The 16,357-nt window shown below is 65.9% G+C and overlaps 1 protein-coding gene across 1 annotated transcript in view; it reads left to right on the top strand.

Annotated features, from left to right (window-relative positions):
- Positions 1 to 5,400: 5,400 nt before the first annotated feature.
- ZNF469 (zinc finger protein 469) overlaps positions 5,401 to 16,357 on the top strand; it is a 36,652-nt gene continuing 25,695 nt past the window's right edge. The window contains exon 1 of the mRNA XM_045988925.1: positions 5,401 to 5,531. The gene's annotated coding sequence lies outside the window, so the exon portion shown is untranslated. The remainder of the gene's footprint in view (positions 5,532 to 16,357) is intronic.

Genomic DNA, 16,357 nt, shown 5'->3' with positions numbered 1-16,357 from the left:
GGGGGCAGGCAGCAGCACCCCGGGGCGCCTGGCAGGGCTGAGTGGGGCATCAGGGACAGCCTGTGCTCTGACCCGGGGCTGCCCGACGTCCGCCGATGTGCCCAGACCGGCCCGCTCTGTGCCCAGACAGGGGCCCCCACGCGCCTCTGCAGATGGCACGCCCCGGGGCCATCAGCCTGTCGACGTCCGGTCCGAGACTCGCGAATGTCTGATCACTCGCCCGTGACCCCGCGACGCCGTCCGCGGGGCCACTGCAGCAGGTGGTGGAGACGGAGGCCCGGTGACTCTCTGATGTCGCCGCGGGAGGAGGAGCTGGCTTGGGTCTGGCCCGAGCAGGATGGATAAGCCATTCGGAGAGAAAACGATCCCAGGGAAGCTTGCCACATTTTTTCTAGGAGAATGTTGGAAGTTTTGGTGGCCAGGTATGGAAAAAGAAACCTCTGGACACTGAAGTCATTCACGGCGGGTGGGGCGGAGGCGTTTACACAGGCACAGCCGGCGTTCGCAGAGCCGGGCCCGCGACAAGGGCCGGTTGTGTCCGCCCGCCTCGGCCAGTCACCCCGAGCAGCACGAAAACACACATCAATGCGCCTTTGACAGCGGGGCCTTCCTCACGGGCTCCGAATCAACGACCATGCTGAGCAAAATGTAAATTTGTAGCTATCCCTCGGAGACATAATTACAGGAGAAAAACAAGGACAGTGGCATTTGGACCGGGACAGCTGGCTCCTTTCCTGCTGCCGGGCTCGGTGTCGGGGGCATCTGGGACGCAGGGTGGGAGGAGGCTGGGCCCCAAGGCCCCGAGGCCAGGGCTGAAGGCCGCTGTCCTCCTCCTTCCTGCCCGGGGCACTGCCATTCCTTGGGCCGCGCACAGATCTCTCCACCCCGGCCGTCGCGCAGCAGCCGCCCCATGAAAGGGCCCATTCATGCACCAGGCCGCTGGCTCGGGTTCCTGCAGCCGAGCCGGCCCCACGGCCTCTGTTTTCCTTCCACTAGAAGGATTCCCATATTGAAGGCCCGCAGGAGGCTGGGTCCAGGGTGCTGTGCCGAAGGCCGGGAGGCACATGCTGCCCGGGGGTCCTAGTGCTTTCACGAACGGGTCTGACGTACCGGCCCAGAGGGGAAGACTGAGGCCCAGGTCACATGGCTGCCAGACGGCAGAGTTGGGGACCGGACCTGAGCCAAGCTGCCCCGTAGCCCTGCTGGGAGGAGCTCAGGCAATGCAGGTGTCCTGAGCCGGTGTGTAGGTCAGGGAGGGCTTCCTGGAGGTGGAGGAGCTGATCCCTGGAAGGGGCATAAGGTGGGCTGTGGGCTCTGGCAAGTTCTGCATGCTCAGCCCTTGGGTCCCGTGGGCTGGGCTGGCCCACACGTGGGAAGCGTGTAGGTGTTGGTGGCATGTGGGGGGAGCGTGCCCGTGTCTGTGTGTGAGACCCTCCTCAGGAAGCGTGCCCTTCTGTCTCCCTTGTTGCTCACAAATGGGACCATTTGGAAGACAGGAAGACAGGGACAGAAAGCATCGGCCAGGGTCTGAGTCATGCGCCACCGTCAGTCTGGAATGTCTCCTTGGAAGGGTTCGCTGGGCTCTGGCCCCACCCGCCACCACGCACCCAGCCTTGCTCCCTCCCTCCCACCTCCTCCCTCACGCGCCTCCCATCTGCCACCCCCAAGGCTGCAGATCCCCCAGAACACAGAGGGTCTTACATGTGGCCACGTAGGAGCTGATGCTTTCCCTTTCGTAGGTAAAAATAGATTCCTTTCCACGTGTCTGTTCCTTTCTGCACTCTGGAGCCTGTAGGGTTTTTTCCAGAGGCCCCAGACCTAGGGTCGGGGGTGCTGAGGGCACAGCGGGGTGTCAGGGCCGGAGAGCGTCTGCTGTGGGACACGCCCTGGCATCGTGAGGTCACTTGCCGCTCCTCCCTCAGACCCCACCCTTGTGCCCAGCTTCCCCAAGACCCCCCAGAGGCCCCCAGCCACTGTCAGGAGGAGCGGGGGACGGAAGCCAGGCCCTCCGAGTCGTCAGGCTCCTTGGCAAGTTCTGCCGACATTGCTTGTGTTCCCGACAAGGGTTCAGGGAGCCCAGTGTCCAGGCATCGGGGATGGCTGCACAGATAACTAGTCTGGAGGGGCCGGACCTCTCATTCCTAGAAAGGTCTCGGGTCCCGGGTGCTTCCCTGTTTGCTGGCAGCTGTGCTGAAGGGCAGCTCAGTGTGACAAGGCCCACACCCCCGTCTGTCAGCCAAGACACCCAGGCGGCAGCCTCTGGGAGGCTGACCCCCTGACCCCCAGCCCTCACGGCCATGCCCTCAACCTGGGCTCCGCGGGGAGCCAGCAGGCACAAGGGCCGGCCATCCGGGGCCCGGAAGGGGCTGTCCTACTAACTCGTGGGTCCTTAGGATGGGTTCCCTGCCTCCTCCAGCCTCAGTTTCCCCATCTAGCCAATGGGCCTAAGGGGCCCGAGGGAGCCCACAAGGTCACACGTCCATCTTGCCACGAAAACGCCCAGGAGGGAGCAAACATCCATGTACCACTTCCCAGGTCAGAGGTCCTGACTCCCAGGGATGCGCGTCTGGGCCTCAGGGGTCCCAGACCCCTGGTCCAGGGTGGCCCCGCACACAGGGCAGGGGCAGGACGTGGCTTTCAAGGTGTGAGCCCTTCTGGACGGATGGGTGTCCAATGCCCAGGCGCTGTCGGAGTCAGGCTGGTGGGCCATGTGACGCTATGTCCCTGGAATTTGCCGGACGCTTCTCACTCCTCCCACCCCTGCTCTGGCTTTGAGGACGTGGTTTCATTTTGACATCAGGCAGAAGTCAAGGAGATGACTCAGGAGCGCTGACTGGCTTTCCCGGCACGCGCAGGGGCCCGGGGAGCTTCTGCCCCCTTGAGAGCGGCCCCTGGCGGGTGGCAGGCCCTGGACGGCAAGGGGGCTTGGCCGCGGAGGGAAGTGGGGCTTGACGTCTGTCACTTTGGGCAAGTTGAGTCAGCACCCCCTCTGGGGTGCTGGTGGAGAGCAGGATCCGGCACAGATACCCGGTTTCCAGCCGTTACGTCTCCGAGCAAAGGACCGGGGACTCCCCTGGGCAAGACCCCGCCCGCCCACGCCACCTCCGTGGCACCCCGAACCCATGTCTCCCAGGGGGCAGCTCCTCCTGCCAGGGTGGGTGAAAGTCATTGTCAGGCTCTGGGAACTGGAAGGAGGGGAGGGTGCTGCCCGCGGGGGGCCCGGGGACTGCTGGGTTCCACCCCAGGAGACCATGCCCCCGCCACATTGCTGACATTTGGGGCCAGATAATTCTCTGTTATGAGGACATCCTGTGCCTTGCAGGAGGTCTGGCCGCCTCTCTGGTCTCTGCCATCATGGCCCCATAGTTGTGACCACCAAAAATGTCTCTGGACACTGTCACATTGTCCCCTGGAGGGGGCATAGTCGCCCCCAATGGAGAATTGCTGGGTTCTCCGAAGCAAGTGGGCCTAGAGCCTTGGAGCAGGAGCTCTGGGCAACCGGGTGTCCCACCGGATGGCTCAGCCCCCAGCTCTGTCCGCCAGTGGCCCTGGGGCAGGACAGGCATGTGCGGAACCATCCCGGGAGATGCCAAGTGCAGCAGCCCCCCTCCTAGGATGTCAAGTTCGTGCCCTCAGCACCTGGACCGGGTGGGCAGTGCCAGCCCAGGGTGGGCGTGGGCATGGCCCTGAGTCCCCTGCCGACCCTCACACCAAGGGGCATCCAGGTGCACCAGGGTCTGGGCAAATGCGCGCGTGCGCGCACACACACACACACAGACACACACACACACAGAGTTCAGAAACCGTGCACTCTCTTAGAAACAAGGAGAGGCCCGGTGAGGAGGCTAGCTAAGCAAATACCATCTGGGAACCTGGTCTGAGCCAGGGGACCCCCACTAGAAACTTTAGGAAACCGACTTGATTGAAATACCGATTAACTTGAGGGGGGCTCTCCGCCCCTTCCTGTGCCGATTTCCATGGAAAAGGAGATCCCAGGACCCGGAGGCCCAGAATGATGCCCCGGAAATGTGAGCTGAGGCTTGGGCTTTCTGAGTGCCAAGCAGGACCGGGCAGCGGGGGCCTCTGGGTCCCTAACCCGTTGTTCGGTTCCACTTCTCAAGTCCAGGGCAGGGATTTCTGGAACCTCGTTCCAAGGCTGTAATGAACAGCCACGGGAAACTGACTTCAATGCGCGCTGTCGTCTAGCTTCTCCTACAGCTCAGAGCCCCTCCGGCTGGTGCAGACCACGGTGCCCGGTGCCAGGGGGAAGGGGGGGCCCGCCGGACTCTGGGCCAAAGGCCCTGTGTGACACCTATACCTCGCTTTACATGATAAAGGTGTTCCTAAGGGGGTGTGAAATTTGAACTTGGGTAAGTTAAAGCTTGCTTGCAGGCTCCCGGGACACTGCTCCCAGGACCAGTTCTGAACGATGCCTTTCTACCAAGTGAAGACCCGCCCCCACCCCCCAGCACACAATGTCCCGGCTCAGAGGCTAGGGCTGTCCGCGCCCTGGGGGTCCTCTGAAGTGGAGGAGAGAGGACTGCTGCTCTCAGTGGGTGTCCCCCTGACCTTGAAGGGACCCAGAGGGGCACACCGGCCACCAGCCAGTGTCCTGTGCCCTGAGCTGTGTGGCCTCAGCAAGGTCCCTTGCCTTCTCTGGACCTTGATGTCCTCCTCTGTGAAGGAAACCATGGGACGAAGACATGCACGGGCCCCCACTCTGGGGTGTGCATGGTCCCAGCTCCCCCCATCTGTGTTCCAGAATTCACCAGGCCAGCCTGTGACAGGCCCGAGGCCAAGCAGGTGCCCGGTGATGGGTGTGGCATGACCCCCCCAACACCAACCCTCCCTGCGGAAGCACAGGGGGGAAATGCCTCATGTGCTGGTCCCCGGGAAGGGCTGGAGAGGGAGGCCGGGAGGGGCTTTGGGCACCACATGGATACACTGCGGCCGGCAGATCTGAAAACAGCGCTCTACCCAGCCGGCCTGAGCACCAGAGGGCTGCCAGTCTGGGGTGGACCGGGGGGTGGGGGTGCGGGAGCCCTGGTTTGATGCCTGCCTGCCTTACCCATCTGGGTCCCCATCACTGGAGCGCGGCCCGTGAAACAGACACCTAGGAAGAGCGGTGCTAAAAATAGCTGGGGGCAGGGGGTGGACGTTTGTAACCGAAGCCGGCTGTGCCCGGGGGCCGACCCGCGCGCGCTGCCCAGGGCTGGGCCGGAGCACCCAGCCGCCGCCGCCGCGGCGAGCGTGTTCGCGAGGATTGGCCCCGCGCGCGGCCGGACCTGGGAAGCGGGTGGAGGCTGCTCCCCTCCTCTCCCCACCCCGCCCGCAGGGGCAGAGCGCGGCGCAGCGGCGGCGGGGCGGCTCGGTGCCCGGCGGGCGGGCGGCCCGTCTGCGCGGCCCGGGCGGCCTGCGGTCGGGATGAGGACTGCCCTCCGCGCCCAGAGCGCCGGGGCCGCCGCGGCCGTGCCGGGAGCTCGATCGTGCCCGCCAGCGCGGCGAACGGAGCGGGGCCCTCGGAGCGGGAGGTGAGTGTGGCCGCGCCGCGCCTGGGTAGTGCGCGGGGACCGGGGCTTGCGCGGCGGGTCACCTGGCTGTCGGCGACCCGCCACGTCCCGGGCGCCGTCGGCGGCGCGCCCCGGCAGGGCCGGACGACCCTCTCCGCGCCCCCGACCCCGCTCGCCGGCCCGGGACGCGCCGCGCCGCCAACGCCAGGGCGCGCCGGGGGCTCGGCGGGGGCCGCGGCGCTGCGAGGCCGGCCTCCGCCCTGCCCAGCGCGGCTCGCTGAGCCCGGGCCAGCTCCGCGGGGCACTTTGCAAAGTGCAGCCAGAGTACCCGGGGCTGCGTGCCCGCCGGGGCCGCCGAGCGGGGCCTCCGGAAAGCCGGGCCTCCGGGCAGCAGGGCCGCGGCGGGGGCGCGCGCGGCCGCGGGCCGGCTCATTCATTGTGGGCTGGAGCAGCTGCACCCCCTCCCGCAACAGGCCCGCGGGCCGCCTCCTCCGGGCTGCCCCCGGGCGTGCCGCCCCAGGCGCTAGCCGGGACGAGAGCTGGCAAGGCGGCAGCGGAGGCAGCGCGCAGGCCAGGGTGGGAGTCTGGGGCGGCCCGGGGCTCCACGCCGCTGCGCGCCTGCGGGGAGGCCACGCGGCACCCACACCCGGCCCGCGCCCCTGGCCGGCTGGGCGCGCCTAGGGAGTCGGGCCGGAGGAACCCGTGGGGACGCGGCGCCGCGCGGCGGCGGCCGGAAGGGAAGGCCGGCGGGGCTCGCGGGGACTTCCCTCGGTCGCCCAGACACTGCGCCTGCACCCGGGGCCAAGGAGGCTAGGGGGTCGTAGGGACACACTGGGCTTCTCTTGGACTGGCCTCCCGCGCCCTGGCGGTGACTGAGACAATTAACTCCTTCCACGCCGGCTCTCTAGCAGCGCCCGGTGCCGGGTGGGGACTGTGCCACGTGTAACGGTGCGGAAGCCTCCTATCACCAGATAGTGGAACCCCGTGTTGCGGGTCAAGAAACGGAGGATCAGAGAGGTTGGGTGACTGGGCCAGCGCCACACAGCGAAGCCAGCGGCAGCGGCTGCTGGACTCTATCCGTCCCGTGGCCTGCAGTGCAAGGCTGCCTGTTGGTTGAGCGCATGTGACTGAGCCCTCTCCGTGCCCCACTCTGTCCTAGGAGCCCACAACCCACCAAAGCCCCCTGCCTCCCTGAGAACAAACAGGATAAGTGGGTAAAATGCCAGGATAGTGTCAGCTGGGGGTGGGGAGGGTGGGGCAGGGTCATGGGGTGAGGAAGGGCTGCCCCTGAGGGGTCCGGGGAGGAGGGCGTCCTCCGGGCGCCATGTGCCCCGCCTGGCAGGTTCCAGAACCACAGGGCAGAGCGTGCCGAGAGCCTCACCTGGGAGTGCAAAGAGGGAGGAATGCGTCTGAGGCCAATAGGGAGGCTGGGCCTCTTGAGGAGAGCCCACGGCCCCTACAGCGTCGTGGCCCAGGGAGCATGGGTGAGGGAAGGGCAGGAACCAGGAAACTTCTGCAGTGCAGAAGCCAGCAAGTGCCGGGAATTCAGGGTCGAGGAGAACTCAGGTTCCTCAACTCCCTCATCAGTGCTCCATTCTTCACCAGACCCTGCCTCCAGGTGACTGCCGGTGCTTGCATACCCCAGGCAATGGGGACCTCACCCCCTATCACAAGAGCCCAGCCCACAGTCCCGCCCTTGGAATAAGCTGAAGGTTAGGAGAAGGCTCTGTTGCAGGTTGAGGGAAAAGCCTCCTACCTGTGGTTTCTGTCGACTCTGGTCCTGTCTCCCTGAGCAGCACACAGCCCATCGGGCTAACGCTTACACACCATTGCCTTTGGAGAATGTTAATAGAGAGATTATGTCCTCTTAAAGCCTAATCTTGTCAGGTCCTGGGCCCTTTCTGACTTGACATTCCAGGTCAGGCACCGTCCCGCCTCCCTCCCTGGGAGAAAGTCAGTGGGTCTCTTCCCTGGCTTCCCATTTGCAGAACACCAGGGTGGCCTGGAAGCAGAGACCTGTTCCCACCTCCTTTCTTCTGGAACCTCGCCACCGTTGATGGTGCCAAAGACGCATGTGCTTCTTGACATCAGTTCACACTGTGGATTCCTCCGGAGCCCGGAGCCTTCCGAGCCAAGCCCCACCCCCACCTTCCTCCAGGCTCTCACCGTTCCCGGGATTCAGTTACCGTCTGCTTCCTCGTCCAAAATGAGGGGCTCGGAGTTTAGGGAATGTGATGAGTGGCGGTGGCAAGAGTGCAGGCTTCGGAGCTGTGCCCTGGGGTGTGCGGGCAAGTGACTGATGTCTCTGAGCTTGATTTCTCCATCGTACAAGGACCAGGGGGACTGAGGCACAGGGTCCCCACAGCAGAGGCCTGATGCAGGGTGAGCCGCTGTGGCTCCTACCCGCGCAGCTGGGGAGACCCTGTGGGGCCCGAGGGAAGGGCTCTGCAGGGGCAAAGGGCCGGGAGGGGTGCACGGCGCCAGCGACAAGTCCAGGCGGGAGGGCACTGTAGGGCATGGTCGCACAGCCCGGGTTCTGCTGGACGCTGCCTTCCCAGCTTCTCCCCGGTGAGGAACCTACCCTCGCCGGCTGGCCCAGGCCACTCCGGTTCATTCTTGAGGTGCGCACCAGGAGGGAAACTTGAGCAGGGCGAGGCTGCCCACCTTCCCACGACTGCAGGCGGCATTCAACCGGGAGCCCTTCGTTCCAGGCCGGCCGCCACCCCCACGCCGTCCCCCTCGCCGATGACCATCCTTGGGGTCCACTGTTGGGATGCCCTTCCCGCCTCCTGCCCGTGACCTCCCGCCCGGGACACCCAGCCTCCTGTCTCCCATCTCCCGCAGCCAGCCACCTCCTTGCCAGGGCTCGTGTCCCTGGCCCTGTCAGAGCCCTGCTCTGTTGGCTCCGGCCTCAGCCCCTCCGGGCCCCACCTGCGGGTGTGTGTGGGCACGGCTCACCCCTCCGCTGGAGGACACCCACTGGGCGCCCCGTCCCCACTGGGCCGTCTGTAGCGGCGCTCGGCACACACGGGCTGGGGGGCTCTCGGGACTGTCAGAGAGAATGAGCTCGGGTCGTGTTGGAGAGGAGCCTGAGCTTGGCGGGGGCGGGGGCGGGGACGGGGGGGGGCAGGCAGAGGCAGACGTCCCTGCAGGCACCAATGCCCGTGTCTTCGCCTCTGCCCTGCCAGCAGGGCCGCCCCTTTGTCTTGCAGCCACAGCTGGGGCGGCGAATGCTGTCCTCAGGGACCGACTCCTGTCCCGTACGTCAGCCCCGCCGTGAGTGAGGTCAGCCGGGGAGCCCCCATCTCTCTGGGCGGATGGAAAATGGGTCTGTACGTCGGGCGGCTGGTCACTGCATGGGGGCCGCCGGCCCGCCGAGGGGCTCTGTCCACCCAGGGCGCCGCCCAGAAGGCCCCACTTGAGACACACGTGCCGTATGTGGACCGCCGTCCTGGCCCCGAGGACGTCATGCATGCGCACGGGAAGCTGCCCCCCGCCCCCAAAGGCCAGAGAGTGAGACATCTGTCACTTTGTCACTTCTGACCTGAGATTCCCTTCTCCCGCATCATGGGCTGTCAAGCCTCCGAGACCCCTCGGGTCATTCGGGGTCAACGTCACTCTCGTAGGCCCTCCTTTGGCGCAGGTGCGTCAGGCCAGCTTCGGGAAGGGGTAGGAAGCAGGGTGACAAGCCAGTCGGGCCCACCGAGGGCGGCGGCGTGGCGGGGGCGGGGCAGCCTGGTCAGCACCGCTGGGAGCTCCTGCCTGCAGATGTTGGCCGCAGCCCCGGGCCCCGCCCCCTCGCGCTGCCCTGCGGTTTCTGCTCCTGCTTCCCAACCACCAGAAAGTGAGGTCAGCGACTCCACTGGCAGGGGCTTGGGGGTTGTGACCCCAGCGTCCAACTATCGGTTTCCTGCTCATTACTCATCTCAGCTCCTGTCGGGACCGAGGTGGTCTCGGAGAATCACATCCTTGTTCAAAGAGAGCCGGCTTTGGGGAGGGGAGTTCCAGATCTGAGTGCGGGTGACTGTGGGCGGAGCCTAAAGGCGGAGGGAGGAGGCTGGGCTTGTCTGGGGGACTCCGGGGTTGGCCTCCTGGTCTTGAAATGGTGGTCCCAGGCCCCCTGCCCACCTCTTCTCCCTGTCCCCAGTGCTCGATGAAAGCCTCCCGGTGCGGGAGGCAGAGCCGTCCTCCCATCCCCCAGGGGTGCTCACGACCCTTGAGGGAAAGCAGCGTGGACTTGGGGCCCCTCAGAGCCCTCGGTCAGGTCCCACTCTCTGGCTGCGCCGCCCTTCCAGGCACGCCTGGATCGCGGAGACCGTGGCCAGCCAGGGCTGGAGGCCGCCCACCCTTAAGCGTGTGCGTGGACAGGTGGGCGCCCAGGACCGTAGCCCCCTTCCCACTCCTGGCCCCTGGGTGGAGCCAGGGCGGGACCGGGACATTCCATCCCTACCCGCCGGCTCACAGCCTCTGTCCCCACTCAGGACGGCTCGCAGGGCCTGCGTCCCAGCCAAACAGGCCAAACAACACCCACATTCATGCGCGGCCATCGAGGCTTGCTGTGCCCCGGGCACAGATGCCGCCTGCAGATGTGACCGCTGTCTTCCCCACATTCCTCCGGAGCTGCCGCGCCAAGGTGGCCGTGGGTAAACAGGGCTGCCCCTCCCGGCCCGGATGGGGTTGGTCGGGCCCTGCCCTCTGGGGACACGGTGGAGGGGGGCTTCTCTGGATTCCTGGCGGGGGGGGGTGGTGAGTGCAGAGACGCCAAGACCCTGGCTGGACCGAGCGAGGGAGCCAGGACTGGGTCCCGGTACTGGAGGAAAGGCCCCCTGGGCCGAGGCCAGTGGTCGTCCCATGTCCCGGACTGGCCCGACTCAGCAGGGACCTCCCGGGTTGGAGCAGAGTTCGCAGAGCCCAAGTGCAGGGCTCCGGGGCCGAGCCGTGTTCCCACGAGTGTGCCGGCAAGCCCGCCGTCTTCTCCGGGAACGCGTCCGCCCCCCAGAAACAAACGCAGCGCCCCGTGGCGGTCCCTGGCCCCCGCGCCGGCCCCAGCCCCGGAAACCGCGAATCCGCCGTCAGCCTCTGCAGAGTCCCCTACTCAGGACACTTGCCGTGCGTGAAGTCACACGGCGTTTGTGGCCGCCTGACTGCGCTCCTCGTAGCGTCGCCGCGGGGCGTCCTCAGCGTGGTGTGCCCGGGGCCTCGTTCCTTTTTAGGGCTGAGTACTATTCCGTGGTGTGGCTGGACCGCCGGTCGTGCGGAGCCGCTGGGAGCACTGGGAACACGTCTCAGTGGGGCGTGCCTTTGAGGTTCTCGAGGACAGAGTCTGGGAGTGGGACGCCGGCCTCCGTGCTCACCGTCACCATCCCCAGCGGCACCATGTCCCATCCGTGCCAGCGTGTAAGGCTGTGGGGGCCTCCGTACCCCTTTCTGTGCGCGAGGAAGCCAGGACAGGGAGGAGAAGGCCCCGGGTCCCATGGCTGGGAAGTGGGGCCCTGGGTGTGACCTCTGCCCGGGCTCCAGAGCCAGGAGCACACAGAGGGGGAAGTCGAGGCAGAGACCATGACAGGCGCAGCTCCGGGCACTACCCTGCAGGAGGCTCAGCCCTCTCACCCCTGCCCTCCCTGAGGCTTCTCCTGGACCCTTAGCGCGTGCCAGGTGGTGCCCCCCTCTGCACACATGTTCCCTGCTGCCGTCCTCACGGTGCCCTCAGGAGGGCCCTGCTACACTGCCAGAAACTTCCGCTGCTCATCGTTCTCCCAGCCAAAGGGACCTGTGCCCCCTTCCCAGGCCAACAGCTCACTGCAGAAAAGGAATCACCCCACCATTCGGGGACGCAGATCCAGGAGGCCCAAGCATCACACGCTGAGGTCAGCTGACCCGTGGGCTTTTAGCGCTGGCCTGCCCCAGAGTAGCAGGGGCCCCGAGCCCGTCCTGTGGCCGCAGTTCCAGAATTCACAATCAGAATGGACGTAGCCAACAACTAGCGGGATCCACAGCTAACACGGTCCCAAGTGCCCCTGGCAGGGAGCTGTCAGGGGGCTTGGGGGCTCAGGCCAGGCCGCCTCACCAGACAAGAGCGCACACACCTTCCACAGCTCCTGTGGGGTGTGACGACTGGGGCCTCTGCCCTGGCTGTCTTAGGCTGGCTCCTGCTGGGAGGCGCCTCCCGTGGACACAGCCACATCAGAGAGAGAGCGTTGGGGGCTCAGTGTCCCCCCAGGGCAGGCTGACCACTCCTTAGCCATACATATCCTGTGTGCAGAGGCAGAGGGACAGTGTCCTCCCCAGGACAGCCACAGAGCTGGGCACACTCTGCTTCCGGCACGGGTCTGGGGGTCATCTGCCGAAGGCCACTGGGGGCCAGGCTGTGCCCCAGGCCTTAGGGCCGCTGGAAGGGGACGGTCAGCCCTCCCCACTCGGCCGTCCAGGGCTGATCTGCGCTGTAGTGGCCGAGCAGCTGTGAATGCTGTGTCCCTCTGCTGGAAAGGCAGGACTGCTGGGGCTGCTCTGTAGGTGAGGAAACAGGTATGGGGCTGGGGGACCAGCCTGTCCCTGGAGCCTAAGGGCCTTGGTGCAGCCTGGGGGTGGGCCAGGCCATGGCCGGGGGGGGGGGGGACACCCGCCCCCCAGCCCTGCCCACAGCCTTCCTCATCCCAGAACCTCTCAGTGTGTGGCCATGAGCGCAGGGAAGCGTGTGAGTGTGCGTGAGCGTGCCTGCGTGCGCGGACCCGTGTGGATGCGTGTGTGCACATCTGAGTGCGTGTCTGTGGGCGTGTGCGCGTGTAACGCCGTACTAGAACGTGAAGACACCGCACAAGCCGCAGTTGCAAGGTGCGCAGGTGACCCTGAAAGTTCGGATGAAATTCCTCTCGTGTCATATGTCACAACCAAAATGTCGCCATCCCAGCATGTCTTCAGCCTACAGTCAAGGGGGAGTCCAGCTTCTTGCGACCTGGAGGCTTAGTTTGTATGTGATTGGAGTCTTGGTTCCGGCCAGCCCCGTGCTAGCTCTCCGTGTCTCCGTGTGTCTGTGGCCGCCGTGCGCCACCGGCCTCTGGGTCCCCCCCCCGACTATGGAGCCCCTGGCGCCTACCCCTCGCAGAGATCACCTCCCGCCCCTTGCCCCCACGTCCTCCAGGAAGCCCTCCAGACTTCTCTCCCTTCTCGGACCCTCGGTTTCTCAGGCGGGGTCAGCAGCCTGGGTCGGACTCCCTGCATCCCCCTGCTCTGCTGGGTCGGAACCAATGGAGGCGGCCTGGGACCCTGCGCCCTTGTCCACGTGGAAGTGCGAGGCCCCCTGGGACTCCTGTGCGTTCTTCCCCAGACGCCGTGTGCCAGGCACGTGGGATGGCAGCTGTCCCCAAGAGCACGGTCCCCTTGCTCACCTCCAAAGCAAAGCGCGTGCTCCTTGCAATGTCTAGAAAACAGACCGTCCCTCAGAGCCCACCTCTGGGGCTGCCCAACCTTTCCTCTGAGACGGCGTCCCTCCTGAGGCGGCACGGTCCCCTCCCCTCCTCCCTCCTTTCAGAACCCCCCCCACCCTGTGCACGTGGGTCCCACGTCTCACGTTCCCGGAGCGCCCGTCCTCTTCCAGCTCCTGGAGCGCCGCCAGGCCCGGGCGTGGATCAGCCTCGTGCATCGGTGCGGGCGGACTGCGGGCACGCGTGGGCGGAGCGGTCGCTGCGATCTGGGGAGAACGTCTGGCCGCAGGCCCTGGCAGGAAGCTGACCTCGAGGGTACCACTCGGCTGGCAGCCGTGCCCCATTTATAAATACATGCTACTCCCGGGCCAGCCCACGTGCATTCCTGCTCCCCGCCCTGGAGCGCCCTCCCAGCGGAAGGAGGACAGCCGGCGGCCCTCCTCGCCCGGCCCCGCGGTCACTCCCGGTGAGTGGGAGCACGCCCGGTGCAGGGTCAGCTCAGGGCCTGCGGCATCCGATTGTTATCTGAGCACGCTCGCCGACCTGCCCAGCGCCGAGGCTGCATTTAGCCCTGGGAAGGCTCCCCGTGCCGGCAGCGTGCTTTTCTTGGACCTCGAGGCTGTATTTATGCCGGGCTGGTGCCTGGGGAGTAATTAGAGGCTCAGAAGCTGCCGGAGGGACCTGAGCCCTGAGGCCCTCCTAGGCCGTGTCCCCCAGAACTTGCTGAGTAGAAGAGCAGCCCTGGATTCACACAGGCAGCTCCACGCTGAGCCCACAGGGACCCGGGGACCCCGACGTGTCGGGCCCAAGGAGGGGCTTGGGGCAAGCGTCCACGGGCAGGCGTGGGGTTTGGTCACGGCTTTTCCCCACCCCCTCCAGCCTCAGTCTCCCCACCGGTCCTGCCTCCCAGGACAGGAATGAGGGCTCGTGTGGCTGGCAATCAGCCTGAAAATGCACCGCTAGCCAGGGGCCTGGAACGGCGTCGGGCAACAGGCGTTCCACCAGAAGGCAGAGTGGACGCTGTGTCCCCAGCCTTCTGGCCACCAGTCGTCCCAGGTGCGTGCTCTCAGAGGAGTGGCAGGGCCCCCAAGTGTGGACAGCCGTGAGGCCTCGGCGGAAAGGGGCTCACCGTTCACACCGTCCAGAGAACCGGGATGCAAGTCCCGGGGCAGAGAGTTTGTGTCGTGATCGGGGACGGCGGGTCGGGAAGGGCAGGAGGTCAGTGGGGTCACACGTCTCGAACACAAGCCTGCCGTCGTGCACACACGCGTGTACCGTGCTACATGGTATGGGGATCGCCGTGTATGTAACCGATACCAACTACGTGTCTGTGTATGCGTGTGCATAGGGTGTAAATGGCGTGTCTGGTCTGCTGCACGCCAGCCCCGGACACCCTGTGCCAGGCGCCGTGCTGGAGCCGTGCCCAGATCATGGGTGTGATTCCCGCAGGACCCCTCTGTGTAGATGACATGAGGATACTGTGCGTGGAGGCTCCGAGGGGCACACCCAGCCCCCCAAGGAGGGCTTAAACCCCAATTTGCGAATCTGAAGTCTTTCCTCCCCTGTGTTGGGTTGTCCCAGAGCCCAGCGCCGGCCACGGTCCATGCACATGCCCCCAGCGTCAGGACGGTCGTGTGTAGCGTGTCGGTCCTGCCAAGTGGCCCAATCAGGCAGGAGTGCTTGCTGCGTTCAGACGGCCCCGTGTCTCCCCGCCAGACCTGGGCCCTGGAAGGCCACAGCCCTGGGCTCTCCGTGGTGATTTCTGCCACGTCTTCCCTGGCCGGCCGTGCCCCTGCAGCCGTGTGTGGCTTCTGGGAGTCCTGGGGGGTCAGGCCTGCATGGGGCAGTTGCTGCCAGAAACACCTGGCACCCGAGAGCGTTTCCAGTTCCTGCCTCCCACCCCTGCGCGGAGTGCTTGGCTGCCTGCTGCGGTTCCACCTGTCCTCGTGCTTTGGTATCTCGCGAGTGACAGGAACACACGTCACACAGCACAACAGGGATCAACTGGCTGGTGGGACTGAAAAGCCTGTGGACTAGTAAATGGGCTTCAGGCCCTGCTGGATCCAGGCTCCCAGACAGGGCCTCAGGAGTCAGCCTGTCTCCACCTCACAGCTCTGCCTTCCTCTGCATTAGCATTTCTCTCGGGAGACCCTCCTGAGGGTAGCAAAAAGGCCCCCACAGCTCGGGCCTCTGCTCTGCTGGCCGCTCCAGCAAGAGCTGCCGGGGAGGGCTCTTTCCGCAGCACCCAAGGACGGACACAGGGCCCTGGGGCGGCTCTGGGTCCTGTGGGCCCCTCCCTCCTCTCCCTCTCCCCCATTCTTGGTCCCTTTGTCGTGTGGGGCTGCTGGCCCCCTCCCAGCTTTTGGAGAAGGTTGGGGTGAAGAAGCAGGAACGTCAAGCTGGGAAAATGCAGGGGTCTGGGAGGTCTGGGAGGTCTGGGAGGGCAGGGCCGTGCATCTTCCTACACCAGTAATCGCTGCCTCAACAAATCCTCGTGAACCTGAGCGTTTGAGTGGGTGTGACGTACGTCCCTCTGAGACACAGCGGAGAGCTGGCGGGACAGCACGTAGGCAGGCAGGGAGGTGATCGGCAGGAATTCTTTTGGTCATTTGAACTCAGGTTCCAGTGTCCGTAGATGTCGAGACCCCCAGCCCAGGACGACCTCAGGCCTCTCCTGTCCCAGACGGGCTGGGCCCAGACCCTGGGATGCCAGTCAGAGGCGCCCGTCAGTGTGCAGGGCCCCGCAGGGGAGGGGCACCACTCCCGTCCACACGTGGGACAAAGCTGGGTCAGAGAAGACAAACCAAAAGCCTCAGAAAGCGCTTTCTACAGGCGAATGAAGGCGCCACGGGAAGAAGCCGTCCCTCTGCTTCCCTGGACGGGGCCTTTGATCCCGGCCTCCTGGCTCCGCACGTCTGGCTCTTCACTGCCACCAGCGGCGGGGAGTGGCAGTCCGGGTCACCCCCACCCCTCGCGTCCCACACGGGTCCTGTGCTCAGGACACGGACACATGACACGTGCGGGGTGGGCTGGCGGCCGGCACCCCCGGAGGGAGACACAGGAGCTCAAGGGAGCTCAGATGTGGACCCCTCGCTTGGCCGGAGTGTCCAGGGTGGGCCCTGGGAGCGGACGGACAGACTGGACCTGCGACACCCCCCACCGCAAAGCGGTCATTTTCATGGGTTGGGGACAAAGCAGGTGACGAGAGCGTTACTCACTGTGCTGACAGCCTGGCCCCCACCCCCTGCCCTGTCCGGTTTCGTGCCGGGCCACCCCGGGAACAGAGGGGAACTCTAGCGCGAGAGCCCGTGAGAACCACACCTGTCACTCGCTGTGTAACCAACGGCCCAAACCCAGGACGGCGGCGGCCGCTCGCGGAGCATTTGCAGCCGCTCCAGCGCCGTGGGCTGGGCCGGGAAGGGGCAC

The sequence above is a fragment of the Meles meles genome, chromosome 19 (assembly GCF_922984935.1).
Source record: "Meles meles chromosome 19, mMelMel3.1 paternal haplotype, whole genome shotgun sequence".
Taxonomy (NCBI): Eukaryota; Metazoa; Chordata; class Mammalia; order Carnivora; family Mustelidae; genus Meles; species Meles meles.
The sequence above is the reverse complement of the archived record's forward strand: the minus strand, read 5'-3'. Positions and strand labels throughout refer to the sequence as shown.